The 22,041-nt window shown below is 42.9% G+C and overlaps 1 protein-coding gene across 2 annotated transcripts in view; it reads left to right on the top strand.

Annotated features, from left to right (window-relative positions):
* Nucleotides 1-17,665: 17,665 nt before the first annotated feature.
* Nucleotides 17,666-22,041, top strand: part of LOC124033203 (hypermethylated in cancer 2 protein-like) — a 43,787-nt gene continuing 39,411 nt past the window's right edge. The window contains exon 1 of one of the 2 annotated variants that reach the window (XM_046345169.1): nt 17,666-17,738. The gene's annotated coding sequence lies outside the window, so the exon portion shown is untranslated. Of the gene's footprint in view, nt 18,323-22,041 lie in introns of both variants that reach the window. The other variant, XM_046345170.1, reaches the window with a different exon arrangement.

Raw genomic sequence — 22,041 nt, 5'->3', positions numbered from 1 at the left:
GGTATTTCATTCCAGACGAAGGAGAAGCTTAAAACGATTTATTTCCGCTTGTTTGCAAATTTCATATGTGTAAGCATTTTCATGTGTGATTACACAAACCACAAACTAGTATCACAGTTGTAACTACAGGTCAATGTAACAATGTTATATTCACTAAGAATTTAATGGAAGCAAACGGGCCTGTCACGTTGTCACGTTCTGACCTTAGTTCTTTTGTTTTGTCTTTTATTTTAGTATGGTCAGGGCGTGAGTTGGGTGGGTTGTCTATGTTAGTTTGTCTACGTTTTTCTATTTCTGTGTTAGGCCTGGTGTGGTTCTCAATCAGAGGCAGCTGTCAATCGTTGTCCCTGATTGAGAACCATATGTAGGTATGTTTTCCATTGTGTTTTGTGGGTGGTTGTTTCCTGTTTAGTGTTTTGCTGCACCTTGGTCCTCCTCTCCTTCCCCAGACGACAAGCGTTACAGAACCACCCACCAAGAAAGGACCAAGCAGCGTGGTAAACGGGCAGCAGCAGCAGCGGCCGGAAGCGCATGACTCCTGGACATGGGAGGAGATTCTGGACGGCAAGGGACCATGGGCACATGCTGGAGAATATCACCGCCCCAAGGCTGAGCTGGAGGCAGCGAAAGCTGAGAGGCGGTGGTATGAGGAGGCAGCGCGGTTGGAAGTCTGAGAGGCAGCCCCAAAGATTTATTCGGGGGGCACACGGGGAGTGTGGCTAAGTCAGGTAGGAGACCTGAGCCAACCCCCTGTGCTTACCGGAGAGCGAGAGGGACCGGGCAGGCACTGTGTTATGCCGTGAGGCGCACGTTGTCCCCGGTGCGTGTGCATAGCCCGGTGCGGTACATTGCAGCACCTCGTAATGGCCGGGCTAGAGTGGGCATCGAGCCAGGTGCCATGAAGCCGGCTCAGCGCATCTGGTCTCCAGTGCGTCTCCTCAGGCCGGTGTACATGGCACCAGCCTTACGCAGGGTGTCCCCGGTTCGCCAGCACAGCCCAGTGCGGACTATTCCACCTCGCCGCACTGGCCTGGCTACGGCGAGCATTCAACCAGGTAAGGTTGGGCAGGCTCGGTGCTCAAGAGCTTCAGTGCGCCTTCACCGTCCGGTCTATCCGGTGACACCTCCACACACCAGCCCTCCGGGGGCAGCCACCCGCACCAGGCTGTCACTCCGTCTTCTCCCTACAGGTGCTCCCACTTGTCCAGCACTGCCAGAGCCTTCCTCCTGCCCAGCGCTGCCAGAGTCTCCCATCTGTCCTGAGCTGCCAGAGTCTCCCGTCTGTCCTGAGCTGCCAGAGTCTCCCGTCTGTCCTGAGCTGCCAGAGCCGCCAGTCTGTCCTGAGCTGCCAGAGCCGCCCTTCACTCCGGAGCTGCCGGAGTCTCACGCCTGTCCGGCGCTGCCGGAGTCGTCCTTCACTCCGCCGCTGATGGAATCTCCCGTCCATACGGGACCCGTGGCTACGGTCCCCAGTCCGAGGTTGGCGGCGAGGGTCACCGCTCTTAAGAGGCCACGGAGGCGGTTAAGGAGGCGGAGAAAGATTATGGTGGAGTGGGGTCCACGTCCCGCGCCAGAGCCGCCACCGTGGACAGACACCCACCCAGACCCTCCCCTATAGGTTCAGGTTTTGCGGCCGCACCTTTGGGGGGAGGGGGTACTGTCACGTTCTAACCTTAGTTCATTTGTTTTGTCTTTTATTTTAGTATGGTCGGGCGTGAGTTGGTTGGTTTGTCTATGATTTTCTATTTCTGTGTTTGGCCTGGTATTGTTCTCAATCAGAGGCAGCTGTCAATCGTTGTCCCTGATTGAGAACCATATTTAGGTAGCCTGTTTTCCATTGTGTTTTGTGGGTGGTTGCTTCCTGTTTAGTGTTTTTGTTTCACACTTACCACGCTGCACCTTGGTCCTCCTCTCCTTCCCCGGATGACAAGTGTTACACACGTCTACTCCCGCTCCTTCTTTCTAGCACTTGCTGTCACCAGTTTACTCATTATTACGCACACCTGCCACCATCTTTACGCGCACCATAATTAGTTAAAGAATTTAAAGGCAATGCTTCCAAATACTAATTGAGTCTATGTGAACTTCTGACCCACTAGGAATGTGATGAATGAAATAAAAGCTGAAATAAATCATTCTCTCTACTATTATTCTGACATTTCACATTCTTAAAATAAAGTGGTGATCCTAACTGACCTAAAACAAGGAATTTTTACTAGGATTAAATGTCAGGAATTGTGAAAAACTGAGTTTAAATGTATTTGGCTCAGGTGTATGTAAACTTCCTGTCACGTCCTGACCTTAATTCCTTTTTTTATGTCTCTGTTTTAGTTTGGTCAGGGTGTGAGTTGGGGTTGGCATTCTATGTTTTGTATTTCTGTGTTTGGCCTGGTATGGTTCCCAATCAGAGGCAGCTGTCGATCGTTGTCTCTGATTGAGAACCATACTTAGGCAGCCTATTTTCCCACTATGGGTTGTGGGTATTTATTTTCTGTTTAGTGTTTTTGTTGCACCTTGCAGAACTGTTCGTTTGTCAGTTTGTTGTTTTTGTACAAGTATTCATCTATATTAAAATCATTATGAATACGTACCATGCTGCTCTTTGGTCCTCTTCTCCTTCTTCCACCAACGGCCGTTACACTTCCGACTTCAACTGTATCCTCCAAACACTGACTTCTAGGGCATTATCCCTTAAATATACTTACCTTTTTTCACAATAACTATCTGAAAAAACTTACAAAAAGGGCATTATCACTTTTATACAATGGTTTACCAACATATTCAAATAAATGGTTATGTGTTTTTCGCCTCTCACTTCTGTTTCCTTGTTTGTATACTGTATATATACAGTGGGGTCTGAAATGATAAACACTTTTGATAAAGAAGAGCAATAATGACTGTATAAAATAAATAATTCAACTAGAAAAGTACGTTTCCTGAAGAAAATGGTGTCTCTAGCTATGTTCATTTATGCAAATGTTTATAATTAAAGTCAATTTCTATAATTAAAGTTGTTCAAAGTTTTAAGAATGTGAAGTTGGGATAGACTGAACATCTTAAAGTTGTTTTGGTGTCTTTAGCTTGACTGGTTCTACAGTTACTGTTGGTGAGGGATTTTATGTTAAATTATGCATATATATATACAGTGGCAAGAAAAAGTACGTGAACCCTTTGGAAATACCTGGATTTCTGCATAAATTGGTCATAAAATTTGATCTGAACTTCATCTAGGTCACAACAATAGACAAACACAGTCTACTTAAACTAATAACACAACCAATTATATGTTTTTATTGTCTTTATTGAACACACCGTGTAAATATTCACAGTGCAGGGTGGGAAAAGTATGTGGACCCTTGGATTTTAATAACTGTTTGACCCTCCTTTGGCAGCAATAACCTCAACCAAACGTTTTATGTAGTTGCGGATCAGACCTGCACAATGGTCAAGAGGAATTTTGGACCATTCCTCTTTACAAAACTGTTTCAGTTCAGCAATATCCTTGGGATGTCTGGTGTGAACTGCTCTCTTGAGGTCATGCCACAGCATCTCAATCGGGTTGAGGTCAGGACTCTGACTGGGCCACTTCAGAAGTCGTATTTTCTTCTGTTGAAGCCATTCTGTTGGTGATTTACTCCTGTGTTTTGAGTCGTTGTCCTCTTGCATCACCCAACTTCTGTTGAGCTTCAATTGGCGGATAGATAGCCTAACATTCTCCTGCAAAATGTCTTGATAAACTTGGGAAATCATTTTTCCGTCGATGATGGCAATCTGTCCAGGCCCTGAGGTGGCAAAGCAGCCCCAAACTATGATGCTTTATAGTTGGGATGAGGTTTTGATATTGGTGTGCTGTGCCTTTTTTTCTCCACACATAGTGTTGTGTGTTCCTTCCAACTAACTCAACTGTAATTTCATCTGTCCACATAATATTTTGCCAGTGGCACTGTGGAACATCCAGGTGCACTTTTGTGGCCTCTTCCATGGTGGCCTCTTCCACAGTGGCCTCTTCCATGGTGTCCTCCCATGAAGACCATTATTGTTTAGTGTTTTACGTATCATAGTCTCGTCAACAGAGATGTTAGCATGTTCCAAAGATTTCTATAAGTCTTTAGCTGACACTCTAGGATTCTTCTTAACCTCATTGAGCATTCTGTGCTGTGCTCTTGCAGGCATCTTTGCAGGACGGCCACTCCTACAGAGAGTAGCAACAGTGCTGAACTGAGATCTGACATCTCTTTTTACATTTAACATTTTACATTTAAGTCATTTAGCAGACGCTCTTATCCAGAGCGACTTACAAATTGGTGCATTCACCTTATGACATCCAGTGGAACAACCACTTTACAATAGTGCATCTAAATATTTTAAAGGGGGGGGGGGGGGTGAGAAGGATTACTTTATCCTATCCTAGGTATTCCTTAAAGAGGTGGGGTTTCAGGTGTCTCCGGAAGGTGGTGATTGACTCCGCTGTCCTGACGTCGTGAGGGAGTTTGTTCCACCATTGGGGAGCCAGAGCAGCGAACAGTTTTGACTGGGCTGAGCGGGAACTGTACTTCCTCAGTGGTAGGGAGGCGAGCAGGCCAGAGGTGGATGAACGCAGTGCCCTTATTTGGGTGTAGGGCCTGATCAGAGCCTGGAGGTACTGAGGTGCCGTTCCACTCACAGCTCCGTAGGCAAGCACCATGGTCTTGTAGCGGATGCGAGCTTCAACTGGAAGCCAGTGGAGAGAGCGGAGGAGCGGGGTGACGTGAGAGAACTTCGGAAGGTTGAACACAAGACGGGCTGCGGCGTTCTGGATGAGTTGTAGGGGTTTAATGGCACAGGCAGGGAGCCCAGCCCACAGCGAGTTGCAGTAATCCAGACGGGAGATGACAAGTGCCTGGATTAGGACCTGCGCCGCTTCCTGTGTGAGGCAGGGTCGTACTCTGCGGATGTTGTAGAGCATGAACCTACAGGAACGGGCCACCGCCTTGATGTTAGTTGAGAAAGACAGGGTGTTGTCCATGATCACGCCAAGGTTCTTAGCGCCCTGGGAGGAGGACACAATGGAGTTGTCAACCGTGATGGCGAGATCATGGAACGGGCAGTCCTTCCCCGGGAGGAAGAGCAGCTCCGTCTTGCCGAAGTTCAGCTTGAGGTGGTGATCCGTCATCCACACTGATATGTCTGCCAGACATGCAGAGATGCGATTCGCCACCTGGTCATCAGAAGGGGGAAAGGAGAAGATTAATTGTGTGTCGTCTGCATAGCAATGATAGGAGAGACCATGTGAGGTTATGACAGAGCCAAGTGACTTGGTGTATAGCGAGAATAGGAGAGGGCCTAGAACAGAGCCCTGGGGACACCAGTGGTGAGAGCGCGTGGTGAGGAGACAGATTCTCGCCACGCCACCTGGTAGGAGCGACCTGTCAGGTAGGATGCAATCCAAGCGTGGGCCGCGCCGGAGATGCCCAACTCGGAGAGGGTGGAGAGGAGGATCTGATGGTTCACAGTATCGAAGGCAGCCGATAGGTCTAGAAGGATGAGAGCAGAGGAGAGAGAGTTAGCTTTAGCGGTGCGGAGCGCCTCCGTGATACAGAGAAGAGCAGTCTCAGTTGAATGACTAGTCTTGAAACCTGACTGATTTGGATCAAGAAGGTCATTCTGAGAGAGAGCTGACCAAGGACGGGTTCAAGATGTCTGACCAATTTGGTCGCTCTGGATAAGAGCACGTTAAATGTAAATGTAAGAGTTTTGGAGAGAAAAGAAAGAAGGGATACTGGTCTGTAGTTGTTGACATCGGAGGGATCGAGTGTAGGTTTTTTCAGAAGGGGTGCAACTCTCGCTCGCTTGAAGACGGAAGGGACGTAGCCAGCGGTCAGGGATAAGTTGATGAGCGAGGTGAGGTAAGGGAGAAGGTCTCCGGAAATGGTCTGGAGAAGAGAGGAGGGGATAGGGTCGAGCGGGAGGTTGTTGGGCGGCCGGCCGTCACAAGACGCGAGATTTCATCTGGAGAGAGAGGGGAGTAAGAGGTCAGAGCACAGGGTAGGGCAGTGTGAGCAGAACCAGCGGTGTCGTTTGACTTAGCAAACGAGGATCGGATGTCGTCGACCTTCTTTTCAAAATGGTTGACGAAGTCATCTGCAGAGAGGGGAGGAGGGGGGAGGGGGAGGAGGATTCAGGAGGGAGGAGAAGGTGGCAAAGAGCTTCCTAGGGTTAGAGGCAGATGCTTGGAATTTAGAGTGGTAGAAAGTGGCTTTAGCAGCAGAGACAGAGGAGGAAAATGTAGAGAGGAGGGAGTGAAAGGATGCCAGGTCCGCAGGGAGGCGAGTTTTCCTCCATTTCCGCTCGGCTGCCCGGAGCCCTGTTCTGTGAGCTCGCAATGAGTCGTCAAGCCACGGAGCGGGAGGGGAGGACCGAGCCGGCCTGGAAGATAGGGGACATAGAGAGTCAAAGGATGCAGAAAGGGAGGAGAGGAGGGTTGAGGAGGCAGAATCAGGAGATAGGTTGGAGAAGGTTTGAGCAGAGGGAAATCAAATCAAATCAAATCAAATTTATTTATATAGCCCTTCGTACATCAGCTGATATCTCAAAGTGCTGTACAGAAACCCAGCCTAAAACCCCAAACAGCAAACAATGCAGGTGTAAAAGCACGGTGGCTAGGAAAAACTCCCTAGAAAGGCCAAAACCTAGGAAGAAACCTAGAGAGGAACTGGGCTATGTGGGGTGGCCAGTCCTCTTCTGGCTGTGCCGGGTAGAGATTATAACAGAACATGACCAAGATGTTCAAATGTTCATAAATGACCAGCATGGTCAAATAATAATAAGGCAGAACAGTTGAAACTGGAGCAGCAGCACAGTCAGGTGGACTGGGGACAGCAAGGAGCCATCATGTCAGGTAGTCCTGGGGCACGGTCCTAGGGCTCAGGTCCTCCGAGAGAGAGAAAGAAAGAGAGAATTAGAGAGAGCATATGTGGGGTGGCCAGTCCTCTTCTGGCTGTGCCGGGTGGAGATTATAACAGAACGTGGCCAAGATGTTCAAATGTTCATAAATGACCAGCATGGTTGAATAATAGTAAGGCAGAACAGTTGAAACTGGAGCAGGAGCATGGCCAGGTGGACTGGGGACAGCAAGGAGTCCTCATGTCAGGTAGTCCTGGGACATGGTCCTAGGGCCCAGGCCAGTTGAAACTGGAGCAGCAGCATGGCCAGGTGGACTGGGGACAGCAAGGAGTCATCATGTCAGGTAGTCCTGGGGCATGGTCCTAGGGCTCAGGTCCTCCGAGAGAGAGAAAGAAAGAGAGAAGGAGAGAATTAGAGAACGCACACTTAGATTCACACAGGACACCGAATAGGACAGGAGAAGTACTCCAGATAAACAAACTGACCCCAGCCCCCGACACATAAACTACTGCAGCATAAATACTGGAGGCTGAGACAGGAGGGGTCAGGAGACACTGTGGCCCCATCCGAGGACACCCCGGACAGGGCCAAACAGGAAGGATATAACCCCACCCACTTTGCCAAAGCACAGCCCCCACACCACTAGAGGGAAATCTTCAACCACCAACTTACCATCCTGAGACAAGGCCGAGTATAGCCCACAAAGATCTCCGACACGGTACAACCCAAGGGGGGGGGGGGGGGGGGGAGGAAACCCAGACAGGCCGACCAAAACAGTGAATCAACCCACCCAGGTGACGCACCCCCCCAGGGACGGCACGAGAGAGCCCCAGCAAGCCAGTGACTCAGCCCCCGTAACAGGGTTAGAGGCAGAGAATCCCAGTGGAAAAAGGGGAACCGGCCAGGCAGAGACAGCAAGGGCGGTTCGTTGCTCCAGAGCCTTTCCGTTCACCTTCCCACTCCTGGGCCAGACTACACTCAATCATATGACCCACTGAAGAGATGAGTCTTCAGTAAAGACTTAAAGGTTGAGACCGAGTTTGCGTCTCTGACATGGGTAGGCAGACCGTTCCATAAAAATGGAGCTCTATAGGAGAAAGCCCTGCCTCCAGCTGTTTGCTTAGAAATTCTAGGGACAATTAGGAGGCCTGCGTCTTGTGACCGTAGCGTACGTGTAGGTATGTACGGCAGGACCAAATCAGAGAGGTAGGTAGGAGCAAGCCCATGTAATGCTTTGTAGGTTAGCAGTAAAACCTTGAAATCAGCCCTTGCTTTGACAGGAAGCCAGTCTAGTCAGGATTCTAGCAGCCGTATTTAGCACTAACTGAAGTTTATTTAGTGCTTTATCCGGGTAGCCGGAAAATAGAGCATTGCAGTAGTCTAACCTAGAAGTGACAAAAGCATGGATTAATTTTTCTGCATCATTTTTGGACAGAAAGTTTCTGATTTTTGCAATGTTACGTAAAAAAAGTATTCATAAAGTATTCAGATGACATTCTGTTACTAATGATTGATTTTATGAATACTTTTTGGTATTTTTTTAAAGTTAGGGTTAGGCATAAGGTTAGCAGTGTGGTTAAGGTTAGGGTTATGTTAACAATCACACTTTAAGAAGATAAATAGTAGAAATGGGGTTTATGACTTTGTGTTTGTGGTAACTAGTGATGACCTAGCATTAGCTTGACCTGAGTTACTGCCCTGATGACATAGACGGCTTCATCAACAACGATAATGTGTGTTATGTTAGAAGTTGTATTAAAAAATATCAGGTTTGATAAACTAGTGGGTTGATTACCCAGCCAAGCAGATATAAATAATAGGGTCATTTTGGTTGTGAAGTGCATTATCAAAAGTTTTTCCCTTTCTTTATATCAAAATGCAATGTACCACTTTGCTGTCTGTTGTGTCACCCTGTCACAGGACCTCCCAGTCAGCACCACATCATAAGATGAGGAAGTACATTGTTTATGAGGATTGCCTGCTGCAGTTGTTCGAGTGATGCTCAGTTTGCAGCCAAACATGCAACATAGAGAAGACCAGCAAAGGAACCCTCATCATCACGCAGACATGCCCTTGCTGTGAGCATTCCTATAAATAGAACAGGGAGGACACTTAAATCAGGTTGGTGGCATTTGACCTAGTCAAAGGTCAAATAGTTTGAGATTTTGCCAAATTCACCTTCAAAACCTAGCCTGGTGGAGCCAATCTGATCTCTGCGTTTACCATTCTATTTCTCTTCACATATCATGATATCTGAAGTGAAATAGAAATGCATGTTAGAGGCTTCCCTACAGACCCGGGTTCGATCCCGGGCTGTATCACAACTGGCTGTGGTTAGGAGTCCCATAGGGTGGCGCACAATTGGCCCAGCATCCTCCGGGTTAGGGGAGGGTTTGGCCGGGGGAGGCTTTTCTTGGCTCATCGTGCTCTAACAACTCCTTGGCGCCTGCAGGCTGACCTTGGTCTTCAGGTGAACAGTGTTTCCTCCGACACATTGGTGTGGCTGGCTTCAGGTTAAGTGGGCGGGTGTTAAGAAGCGCGGTTTGGCGGGTCATGTTTCGGAGGACGCATGACTAACCTTCGCTTCCTGAGCTTGTTGAGGAGTTGCAGTGATGAGACACGATCGAAATTGGGGAGAAAAAAGGGTAAAATACAAAAGCATTTAAGGTAAAAGTTGCACATTATTATATGTGACCCAATTCAGGAAACTATGCTTATGTCGCAAATCACAACTTCACAGGAGAGCCTTTTGAGCTTATTTTTTTTTCTGGCAGAAATGCCTTTTCGAACATGTGAACTTTCATGTGCCTTAAAACCATTTTTGTAATATCATAGTATATGGGATTGATATGAAGAAATTTGGCTTAATTAATTAATTTAATATTATGGTGTTTCCATTAGGATGGAATAGAAAATCTGGCGCTGTACAATGTGATTGTCGGGAGTAGTGTAACGGCGTTCGTCTGTTGAATGAAGAGAGTCAGACCGAAATGCAGCGTGTAGGTTACTCATGACTTTAATGAAAGTATCGCGGTACATGAAATAACTGAACTAAATACAAAAAAACAGAACGGAACGTGAAACTAATTACAGCCTATCTGGTGACTACAACACAGAGAAAGGAACAAACAACCACAAAATACAAAGCAAAACTCAGGCTGCCTAAATACGGTTCCCAATCAGAGACAACGATAAGCACCTGACTCCAATTGAGAATCGCATCAGGCAGCCAAGCCTATACAACACCCCTAATTAGCCGCGATCCCAAATACTACAAACCCCAATACGAAAAACAACATATAAACCCATGTCACACCCTGGCCTACCCAAACATATAACAAAAACACAAAATACAATGACCAAGGCGTGACAAGTAGGCTACAGGATTGGAGGATTCTGAATTTGTTTGCCTTCATTAGACAACTTTGTTCCAATATTTATGTAAATCAGTGATATTTATTCCCATAGTAATTCATTATAGATCCATAACTAAATCAACATCTGCATTTTGAAAGAGTATCCTTTTATCTTTATTTTATTAACAAAACATGGTTATTTGTTTATTAGGCTACTGTTCTTTTCTGATAAAATCTAGTTCATTGCATCCGCCGTGGAGCCCAGTTTCATAATATAACCATATTTCCCAGCTGTTTGCCGTCGTTTTGAAATAATCGTGAAAAAACAAGCCTTATTTAAGTACATCTTTCACCCTGCCATTAGTTCTATTGAGCACTGTGGCACCAACTCGCCTTCTGAACGTTCTATTCCAAGCTTATTGTTGAACATAACAATGCCTGCTTTGCTATTGTTGGCAATGAGACCTGCTCACTTTGTTTTATAGTTCAAATGTAAACAACAAAAATAATATTGGAACTCTGCGGTCTTCCCATTGTTTCCTATGGGGGAAATATAGGCATGTCTGTCTATTTCGCCAAATATCTCGCAATGTGTATATTTTGATTAGTTCAAGTCGGACACCAATTTAATCATGAGAATCTCCTCTTTCTAATTATGTCATTCTGGGAAGCTAGCTCAGTTGTCATCAAATGCTAGCCCCAAAATACTTTTTGCCTATGGAACACTGAGCTCCCCCATCCTATGGAGAGGCATGCCGGTCTATTTCGCCAAACATCTCACTGTGTATATTTTATTTTCTCAAGTCGGGTGTAACTGGTGTGAAATGGCTAACTAGTTAGCGGGGTACGCGCTAATAGCGTTTCAATCAGTGACGTCACTCGCTCTGAGACCTTGAAGTAATTGTTCCCCTTGCTCTGCAAGGGTTGTGGCTTTTGTGGAGTGATGGGTAACGATGCTTCGAGGGTGGCTGAGTGTCGATGTGTGCAGAGGTTCCCTAGTTCGAGCCCAGGTAGGCTCGAATTCTACTTACAAGCAAAAACTAAAGCAGGAAGTACCAGTGACTCGCTCAATATGGAAGTGGTCAGATGACACAGATGCTAAGCTACAGGATAATTTTACTAGCACAGACTATAATATTTTCTGGGATTCTTCCGATGGCATTGAGGAGTACACCACATCAGTCACCGGCTTCATCAATAAGTGCATCGAAGCATAACCGCGAGCTGCCCAGTGACACGAGCCTACCAGACGAGCTAAATTACTTCTATGCATGCTTCAAGGGAAGCAACACTGAACCATGCATGAAAGCACCAGCTGTTCCGGACAACTGTGTGATCACGAACTCCGATGTGAGTAAGACCTTTAGACAGGTAAACATTCACAAGGCCGCAGGGCCAGACGGATTATAAGGACGTGTACTCAGAGCATGCGTTGAACAACTGGCAAGTGTCTTTCACTGATATTTTCAACCTGTCCCTGACCGAGTCTCTAATACCAACATGTTTCAAGCAGACCACCATAGTACCTTTGCCCAAGAACACCAAGGTAACCTGCCTAAATTACTACTGACCAGTAGCACTCACATCTGTAGCCATGAAGTGCTTTAAAAGGCTGGTCAAGGCCTACATCAACACCATTATACCATAAATCCTAGACCCACACCAATTTTCATACCGCCCCAACAGATCCACAGATGACGCACTCCACACTGCCCTTTCCCACCTGGACAAAAGGAATACCTACGTGAGGATGCTATTGACTACAGCTAAGCGTTCAACACTATAGTGCCCTCAAAGCTCATCACTAAGCTAAGGACCCTGGGACTAAACGCCTTCCTCTGCAACTGGATCCTGGACTTCTTGACGGGCCACCCCCAGATGGTAAGTGTATGTTACAACACATCTGCCACTCTGATCCTCAACACGAGGGCCCCTCAGGGGTGTGTGCTCAGTCCCCTCCTGTACTCCCTGTTCACTCATGACTGCATGGCCAAGCAAGACTCCAACGTCAACATTACGTTTGGTGTCTCATCACTGACAACGATGATACAGCCTTTAACGAGAAGGTCAGAGACCTAGCAGTGTGGTGCCAGTATAACAACCTCTCCCTCAACGTGATCGAGACAACGGAGACACACTGGGGCCAAGTTTCATGCCAGCAAGGACCTCTAACCAGGCGGTGTCAGAGGAAGGCCCTAAAAATTAACAAAGACTATAGCCACCCTAGGAATATACTTTTCTCTCTGCTACCGCACGGCAAGCGGTACCGGAGTGGAAAGCATTACCTCAATTATCTCTGCTTAACCTGTGCCCCAGCACATTGAGTCTGTACCGGTAGCCTTGTTACTGTCATTTTATTGTTATTACTTGTTATTTTTCTATTTTCTTATTTTTATTTTATTTTATTTGTATTTATTCATTATTTACTTCAGTTTATTTAGTAAATACTTTTTAAACACTTAAAACTGCATTGTTGGTTAAGGGCTTGTCAGTAAGCAGTTCACTGTAAGGTTGTATTTGGAGCATGTGAAAAATAAGATTTGATTTGATTTGAACTACTGCTCTAGGGTACATATCAGAATATACATCATTTTAAAAATGAAATCCTGATACATTTTTAACTTTGTTTGACGAGTGGTTCTGAAAAGTAAAAAAATATTTAGAATATAACCAACTTTGAAAGCATTAGTTACAACTGCTGTTCAAAAATCATGCATGTGCCATTGACATTAGAATTTTAGAAGCTTACCATGTAATCGGGCAGCTATGTTTTTGGATTCAGAATTTGGTTAGATAGAGGCACCACATTTCACACACACAGCTAGAACAGGATTTTAAAAAGATGTGTATATACAGGGACATCACAGAACTCAAGCATCAACCCCACAGAAGCCTTTATCCAATATGGCCGCCAAACAACTCAATGGGTCTTAATGGACAATTTCACATGATCATACCTGTATAAAATATAATTGTATTATGATTAAAAATATCTTAAAATATTCATAGTGATGTAGAATACACAACCAAATGAGCCAGGTGTGCCAGATATGTTAAATTATTCACAGAATTGTGGTACGAATGTGCCCAATAAGCTGTCCGAATCACTAATTTGTGAAGTTGATATTTACATTTACATTTAAGTCATTTAGCAGACGCTCTTATCCAGAGCGACTTACATATAATTGCTATATTTCATCATAAAACATGTACAATGGATGTGAGCTGATTTAAAATGATATTAACAGTTAATAGGATAACATTGTATATAACAGAGAACTAGAAACTTACATTACAATGCGTACATTACAATGTAAAATTCCATAAGAATGCCAATACGTTTTGACCTAATGATGAGAGTAGCAAACCATTACACAAGGCGTGACCCAAATGTAGACACAGGAGGCAGATGGTAAGAGCTCCAATATTTATTATAATAAAGGGAGTAGGCAAAGGCAGGTCGGGGACAGGCGAGAGTTCATAAACCAGGTCAGAGTCCAAACAGTACCAGACGAAAGGCAGTCTCGAGGTCAGGCCAGGCAGGGGTCAGATACCAGATCCGAGTCCAAAACCAGTACAAGGGGATAGGCAGGCTGGTAGTCAGAACAGGCAGAGTGGTCAGGCAGGCGGGTTCGGAGTCAGGACAGGCAAGGGTCAAAACAGGAGGACTGGGAAAAATAGGAGCAAGGAAGAATGATGGTTGACTTGGAAAACAAGACGAACTAGCACAGGGAGACAGGAAACACGGGGATATATACACCGGGGATAATAAGTGACACCTGGGGAGGGGGTGGAGACAATCACAAGGACAGGTGAACCAGATCAGGGTGTGACAAGGCCTAATTAATCTAAATGAAGATCTATTCTTACTATGGGGCCATAGCAGATTGGTCTGTTACTAGAATACTAAAAGTAATATAAATGGCCTCAAACGGCTCAACATTTATAGTTTATAGTTCTCATAATGACAACGGCTACAAGGATAACATTGTATATTTTTTTAATCAGCTCACATATATAACTATTTTCATGTGCATATCTATTTTACATGTTTGAAGATGAAATATTGCAATTATTGAACATAATTCCTCTTATCATAGCCTATGCTAAACCCATTTCACTTAAAGGCTATCTAAAAATGAAGATAGGCCTATTGATAATATTGAGACTGTGATTTTAATCTTCTTTGTATCTGCATGTTTTAGGCATATCAGCTTCTCAGAGTAGGAGTGCTGATCTCCCCTTTACAATTTTTAAATTGTGATCTAAAAGGCTAAACTGATCGTGGATCAGCACTCTTAGTTAGGGACTTCAGTTGAGTATGGCGCTCAAGACCAAAAATGAAAAAGTAGACTAAAAACATTCCAATCCCCATTAAAATGCTAAGATAAGCTTCCCCTAAAGTAAATGTAATTAAATTTGTCAAAATGAACTATATGATTACTTGTGCCTATGCATAAATAAATACCATCATTCAAAATACTACACCAGAGAACATGATTTGGCATGTTCAATTCACACACTTATCAAGAGAACATCCCTGGTCATCCATACTGCCTCTGATCTGATGTCTGTGTTCCCCCTGGCTATCCATAAGTAAGTAATATATATATTGTGCCTTGAGGTATGCTTAATATAAGGAATTTGAAATTAATAATACATCTACTTATTCTTTTGATACTTAATTATATTTTAGTGATTACATGTACTTTTGATATTTAAGTATATTTAAAAACGAATACCTTTAGATTTATACTCAAGTAGTATTTTACTGAGTGACTTTCACTTGAGTCATTTCTATTAAGGTATCTTTACTTTTACTTAAGTATGACAATTTGGACGTTTTTCCACTACTGAGCCCAACAAGTAGCTAATTATTGTGTTGCAGTGGTCAGTGAAAAGCAGTTAAATAGTGTAGGTCTAGGTCTATCGCAATATTTCAAAATACAATCGTAGGAAAAACAGTTTGGCTATTGATTGGCTAGTTTGGCTATTGATAAAAAAAGAAGACAAAGAAAATACTCTAATCTGTTTCTAGTTATCAGAATTCTTAACTCCCAATTGAGAAAACAGAGGAGTCCAGCCGCCATATCCCGGTGAATGCAAACATATTCACGGTATTCATCATCACTATCTTCCTAAGTTGTTTTAGGAAACGACTCCGACAGGAAGTTGTGTCCTGTCGTCAATGCTTCAGTCGTGGGACTATATAGTTGGATGCAGTTTTAATGGCAACCGAGCCATAAAATGGGCTAGGCCTGCATGAAAGGCCCTGTTCACTCGGCTACTCCCAAAATGACATTATTGTGGCACCTTCCAACTTTAAAGTCCTTATTAGTAGCCAATTTTTTATTTTTCTTTAGGCTACAATACCTTGACAGGTCATTTGGGGCGGCAGGGTAGCCTACTGGTTAGAGCTTTGGACTAGAAACCGGAAGGTTGCGAGTTCAAACCCCCGAGCTGACAAGGTACTAATCTGTCTTTCTACCCCAGAACAGGCAGTTAACCCACTGTTCCCAGGCAGTCATTGAAAATAAGAATGTGTTCTTAACTGACTTACATGGTTAAGTAAAGGTAAAAATAAACTAGGACTAAAAGGATTAAATGTCTGCAGCTATTCTATTCTTCACTTATTTCAAACAGCAAAGTTTCAGTGTGCCTGTCTCAAGATATGTTTTTTTCAGAAAATCTGAAGTGTCCATTTGATTTATTTTTCTTTATTATTTTTTTAATTACCTTTCAAATTACAATACAATAACAAACAAAAAAACATAGGACATCACTACACATGTACATATTTCTCCAAAGAAACATAAAATAACATTAAAATAAACAAAATAAACAAAAACAAGAAATGTTTTAAAGTTTCAAATGTTAAAGTACCCCAAATAATATAAAATCAGGCCAGGGGTTGCAGTTGTATAAAACTATGATAGAGTTGTAAGACTACACAGTTATTTTTTTGTTATTGACTAATTCTAGAGATTATATACACACATATATATATATATATATATATATATATATATATATATATATATATATATATATATATATATATATATATATATATATGAAATATATTGCATTTGGGAACAGATTAAAAATATTTGTTTTTGTGTATGTAAATTTTACCAGAGAGAAATGAACGACTAATTCAGTAGTTTTGTTTTCATTTGAATAATAACATATTACATATACATGGATCTTATTAATGGCAAAAAATAAAGATTCATTCACAGTCATTTGATGGCCATTTGATGTGTGCTATGAGGTGAGGCCAATAGAATACCCCACTTCCGTTCAGAACATATGGTGCCAGGGATTTCCATTGGTGGCTAAAATATTATGTAAGGGACCCTTTACAGACTAAATACTCAATGTGCACGCTAATAAAAAAAAACATGCAAAATCAAGGCAAAGTGTCAAAATGTTAGAGTAGGCGTAAACTTTGTCTATTGCAATGGCCATATATATATATATACATACATATATTATATTGGATTTATAGGCCTATTTCGGCCGTAGTTATGTTAGTCTTGGTTTTGTATAATAGCAGGCTATTCTCTGGGTGCTGAAATTTGTGAACTGCTTGTGATAAAAACACAATTTCATGTGACGTTGGAGCTCCAGTCCGCCCACAACGCTCAACTCCATTTTAAATCACGGAGTTGAGTTTAGTCGGCTATCGTTATGTAGGCCTACAATACGAACAGATATTATTATTGTCTGCAGGCCTACAATATCACAATAGTGATAAGGAAATGAAAACCACACACTCACCAGAGTGGTCTCCTAATCCCAAGCATTCATTCGCTTTTGTATTGCTGTGTGAAATTGCCCACAAAGCCTGCCACGGTTCCCCTGAAATTGAAAATAACCTAATTTAAACAAACCACGATGATAATATGCATTGATCTATTGGTGACGTTATAGGCCTACTGGTCATGTCCAGTCAATATAACACTATTAACGTCTTATTACACATGCATGTTACGATTGAGTTTTGGAGCATGTAGGGTTCATTTGCAACTAGGCCTACACAACTATTGCAAAACACAAAAGTATGACATTGCTTCATTTAAATTGTCTACGGCCTTAGTGTGATAAATAGAATACGTGTATTGCTAATCAAGGTATATGACTACAAGTCGACAGATGTGATTACAAAGAAGCGCTGCACCAAGGTGGGTGATACGCATAGACCAGGTTCACAGTATCTAATCGCCTGCATATATGGGAAACATTATTATGCTACGCCGAGCTGCATTGTGAAGGGGCTTCGTGTTGATAAATCCGACACTCCGCAAACCGCCATGTAACACCGACGAGGAAAGAGCCCGATGTTGTCTCCTTTTCCTCCGCTCTTATTTGGCTTCTATTCAAATTTGGGTCAGGGGTGAGAAAGCCCAACGTCACAAGCTTGAAACATGGCGTCCCGAAGGCTGTGAGATGAGCAAGAGGATGGTACATTGAGAACGATTCTACCGATGTAAAAAGGTATCTACGCGTTATTTATCTTATTCTCCGATGCGTGGGATAGTATGCTAGTGCAGGTTTATTGTTGGTTGTGAACGGATTGATTGCGCAAAGGGGTGTGAATCGCAAATGATCTTCGCTGTGGTGGCTTTCTATCGCGTGCCAACAAAAAGGGCTTCGCTTATGGTGCCTATACTGGCTCTACCAGCTTGGCAAGATGTCAGCTCCCTTTTTGTCTGCATGAACATCTTTGAAAACCCGCTGTCGATCGCAGCATGAATTTTCTACCGTTTTTGGTTTTGTAGATACGATAACATTGTTTAAATGTATGTTATTTCGCAATGTTGGTTGCACCCGATGATAGCCTGCCACTGTTTAATGCTTGGGTAAACTAGCTGGCAACCTGAAAGAAAGGAGGGATCTCAATGCAATTAGTTTAGCTTTTGCGCACTACGATTCTCCCTCATCTTTAAAAACATTTGTTATTTCGATTGTACATGCCATTTTATAGGCATTGGATTTCTCATGGGAATGCCGTTTTCATATTTGGACTTCGAGGCTATGTTGATCACAACCCATTTTATGGATGCAATTATTTGATTAAGGTAGGTTTCATTACACATTCATGGTCACGTTCATTTCCTAAATCGTACAATATCGAATTTGGTGGCAGATTTATATTTTGACGAGCTTTTATCATTCCTGTTTACGTTTGTACATTTTATGTAGGCCCATGCCTTACATGATGCTAAACACAGCATTGTTTACATTATCTATCTTATAGCCCATTTATTGATACAACATTGCACTTTAATTGATGAACGATAACACATATTACGTTTACTCGCAGTGTTGTCTATATAAATAGGCTACACTAGTGAAGCTTTTATGATGATGTGAAGGCTCTACAGCTGCATACATCGACAAGCTTTGTGGCAGTCCGCGAATGTATATCTTTACATTGTAGCCAAGCAGGTTCCGTTGTTTTACCGTAGCCAGGCTTATGTTGCATAATGTCTAACCACCCTTTCAGTCAATTGAACATTTATTTTTATTTTTATTTTTTTAAAGCAAACAAAATGGGTTGTTTACTTTTTAAATGTTGTTTAATCATAGCCAATGTATCTAGGCTATGCTACCAGTTCTTCTGAGATATTTTTGAGTTGTGTAGGCTAATATGTGTGCACCGTGAGCCCTGCCTACTCAGGTGACTTGTGTTGTTAAAGGGGCACGGAGATAATCAATAGCTGGAATGTCAGCTATTGCGTTCTGGTAGCTGTTTTCATTTTAAGCAAACTAAGATTTTGCCTGTCCCAGGTAGGCTATACATGGTGTATAATTGCAACGAGGTATACATGATGTGGTCATGTAAAGCTGCATTTTCTGAACAAAAAAATACAATGTAGCTGATGATGCATCTATTCTACAGGCTTGCATGCTGATTCTTCATTGATAGTGAGTGGACAGGAAGTTAGGTCATCTCTCCTGAGTAACATAGGGTTATTACTGTGTAGTTATACAGAGGCCCATGAAGTGGCTTTGGTGGGTGGGTGTTGCGTGCACAAACTCCTTTTGACCGGCTACTGCTGCTAGTACTTTCTGTTTTAACTTACCACCACACACACGCACACGCACACACACACACACACACACACACACACACACACACACACACACACACACACACACACACACACACACACACACACACACACACACACACACACACACAGGCAGACAGGCAGGCAGTGTGTTCTGTGTACATTGTGGTCATGGTTTACAGTGTGGGGGCTGTAAGAAGGGGACTTAGGCTATATGTTCTGCTGACATGTTGGCCTGGGACTTATGGATTGTGCTTAGCTGGTGCGTGCAACACTGTATTTGTTCCTGCCTGGGTCGTGTGGTTTGTTCAGTGGCTAAACCTCCTCAGGGAAGGGTTGTTGTTTAAGGAGAGGAAACAGTCCTTGGAATGTTGTGCTGATAGCCTGCAGGGTGTGCAGTCTTTGAAGGCAGGTAAAGGGGAGAGGAATCTGTTAGTGGGACCATAAGAATCTTTACCCTAACGTGCCCTCTGTCCCTTACTGTGGATATCGCAGCGCTGGTCATGCGGGTGCACGTGGGTGCACGCACACACACACACACACACACACACACACACACACACACACACACACACACACACACACACACACACACACACACACACACACACACACACACACACACACACACACACACACACACACACACACACACACACACACACACACATTAGTGTGTAGCGGATACACTGTAGGTAATAACTTTGTCGATTGATTGCAACACTGCATGGATACACATCAGCTGTCCATTAAATACATCTCTACTGCCTGAATTATTTCTGACAAACTTAAAGGAATACTACACAAAAAGTATATGTTATACAATTCCTAAGAATTGTGTATGTCAGCAGTCAAGTTTTCAAGATAGAGCGAAAACCACCTCAATTATGTGTTTTGCATCATGTGCTATTTACTGTTCTTTGCTTTGTAATAAGTGCTATAAGGCTGAATCTGGCATTATGGTTTTCAATATGAGGGATGGCATTCTGCTGAAGACTGGTTTATGAAACATCAATGTTTTAACTAAGGATTCAGACACACTGAGAAATCTGACTGCAGACAATACTTAGCACCTCTGCCCAGTGTCGGCAGTTCATTTTTGTTGTTCACAATGGTTTTACATCCGATTTGCTTCATTTAAATCAGAGATGTGCAACTGGCACAAAGTTGGAACCCAGACTGAGTTCCTAAAAAACTATTTTTTAATAAGATGTAAAAAAGTGGCGATGCTAATCGTTTAACTAACTGGCACTGGCAGTATGGGCTAATGGAGAGTTAATTCAAGTATTTCTTCATCTTGCTAGCTAGCTAGCTTGGTAAAGCATTTGTAAACATGTGTGCATTGTGCTGCACTTAACACTCCAGTCGTTTCATATGAAGTGCGTGTGACTATCTGGCTCAGTTAACAAGTTAACATTAACTAGCTAGAAAACTAAAGAGCAGGTGCACATGATCAAAGTCAACCTAACAAACAAATCCTTCTTCATGAACAAAACTCTTTAGTGCCTTCAGAAAGTCCTCTTGACTTTTTCCAAATCTTGTTGTGTTACAGCCTGAATTGAAATGTATTAAATTGAGATGTTGTGTCACTGGCATACACACACCATCCCACAATGCCAAAGTGGAATTATGTTTTTAGAAATATTTGACAAAATAATTAAAAATGAAATGTCTCGAGTGAATAAGTATTCAACCAATTTGTTATGGTAAGCCTAAATAAATTCAGGGGTAGAAATGAGCTTAACAGGTCACATAATAAGTTGCAACGCAGGACACGCTAGATAATATCTAGTAATATCATCAACCATGTGTAGTTACCTAGTGTTTAACACGATTTTTTAATGACTACCTCACCTCTGTGCCCCACTTATACAATTATCTGTAAGGCCCCTCAGTCGAGTAGTGGATTTCAAACCACGAAGACCAGGGAGATTTTCCAATGCCTCACAAAGAAGGGAACCTATTGGTAGATACTAGAGGTCGACTGATTATGATTTTTCAACGCCGATACCGATTATTGGAGGACCAAAAAAAAGCAGATACCGATTAATCAGACAATTTATTTATTTATTTTTATTTGTAATAATGACAATTACAACAATACTGAATGAACACTTATTTTAACTTAATATAATACATCAATCAAATCAATTTAGCCTCAAGTAAATAATGAAACATGTTCAATTTGGTTTAAATAATGCAAAAACAAAGTGTTGGAGAAGAAAGTAAAAGTGCAATATGTGCTATGTAAAAAAGCTAACGTTTCAGTTCCTTGCTCAGAACATGAGAACATATGAAAGCTGGTGGTTCCTTTTACATTTACATTTACATTACATTTAAGTCATTTAGCAGACGCTCTTATCCAGAGCGACTTACAAATTGGTGCATTCACCTTATGACATCCAGTAGAACAGTCACTTTACAATAGTGATTCTAAATCTTAAAGGGGGGGGGGGGCTGAGAAGGATTACTTATCCTATCCTAGGTATTCCTTAAAGCACCAGAGCCCGTCTCTCTAGTGGGTCGGTTCGGCCCACATGAGTCTTCAATATTCCCAGGTAAGAAGTTTTAGGTTGTAGTTATTATAGGAATTATAGGACTATTTCCCTCTATACCATTTGTATTTCATTAACCTTGACTATTGAATGTTCTTATATGTACTGACAATATGACAATTAGCACGCGCTAACTAGCTAGCCATTTCACTTCGGTTACATGAGCCT

Source organism: Oncorhynchus gorbuscha, linkage group LG04, assembly GCF_021184085.1.
Source record: "Oncorhynchus gorbuscha isolate QuinsamMale2020 ecotype Even-year linkage group LG04, OgorEven_v1.0, whole genome shotgun sequence".
NCBI lineage: Eukaryota > Metazoa > Chordata > Actinopteri > Salmoniformes > Salmonidae > Oncorhynchus > Oncorhynchus gorbuscha.
This window is presented reverse-complemented; position numbering and strand designations above follow the sequence as displayed.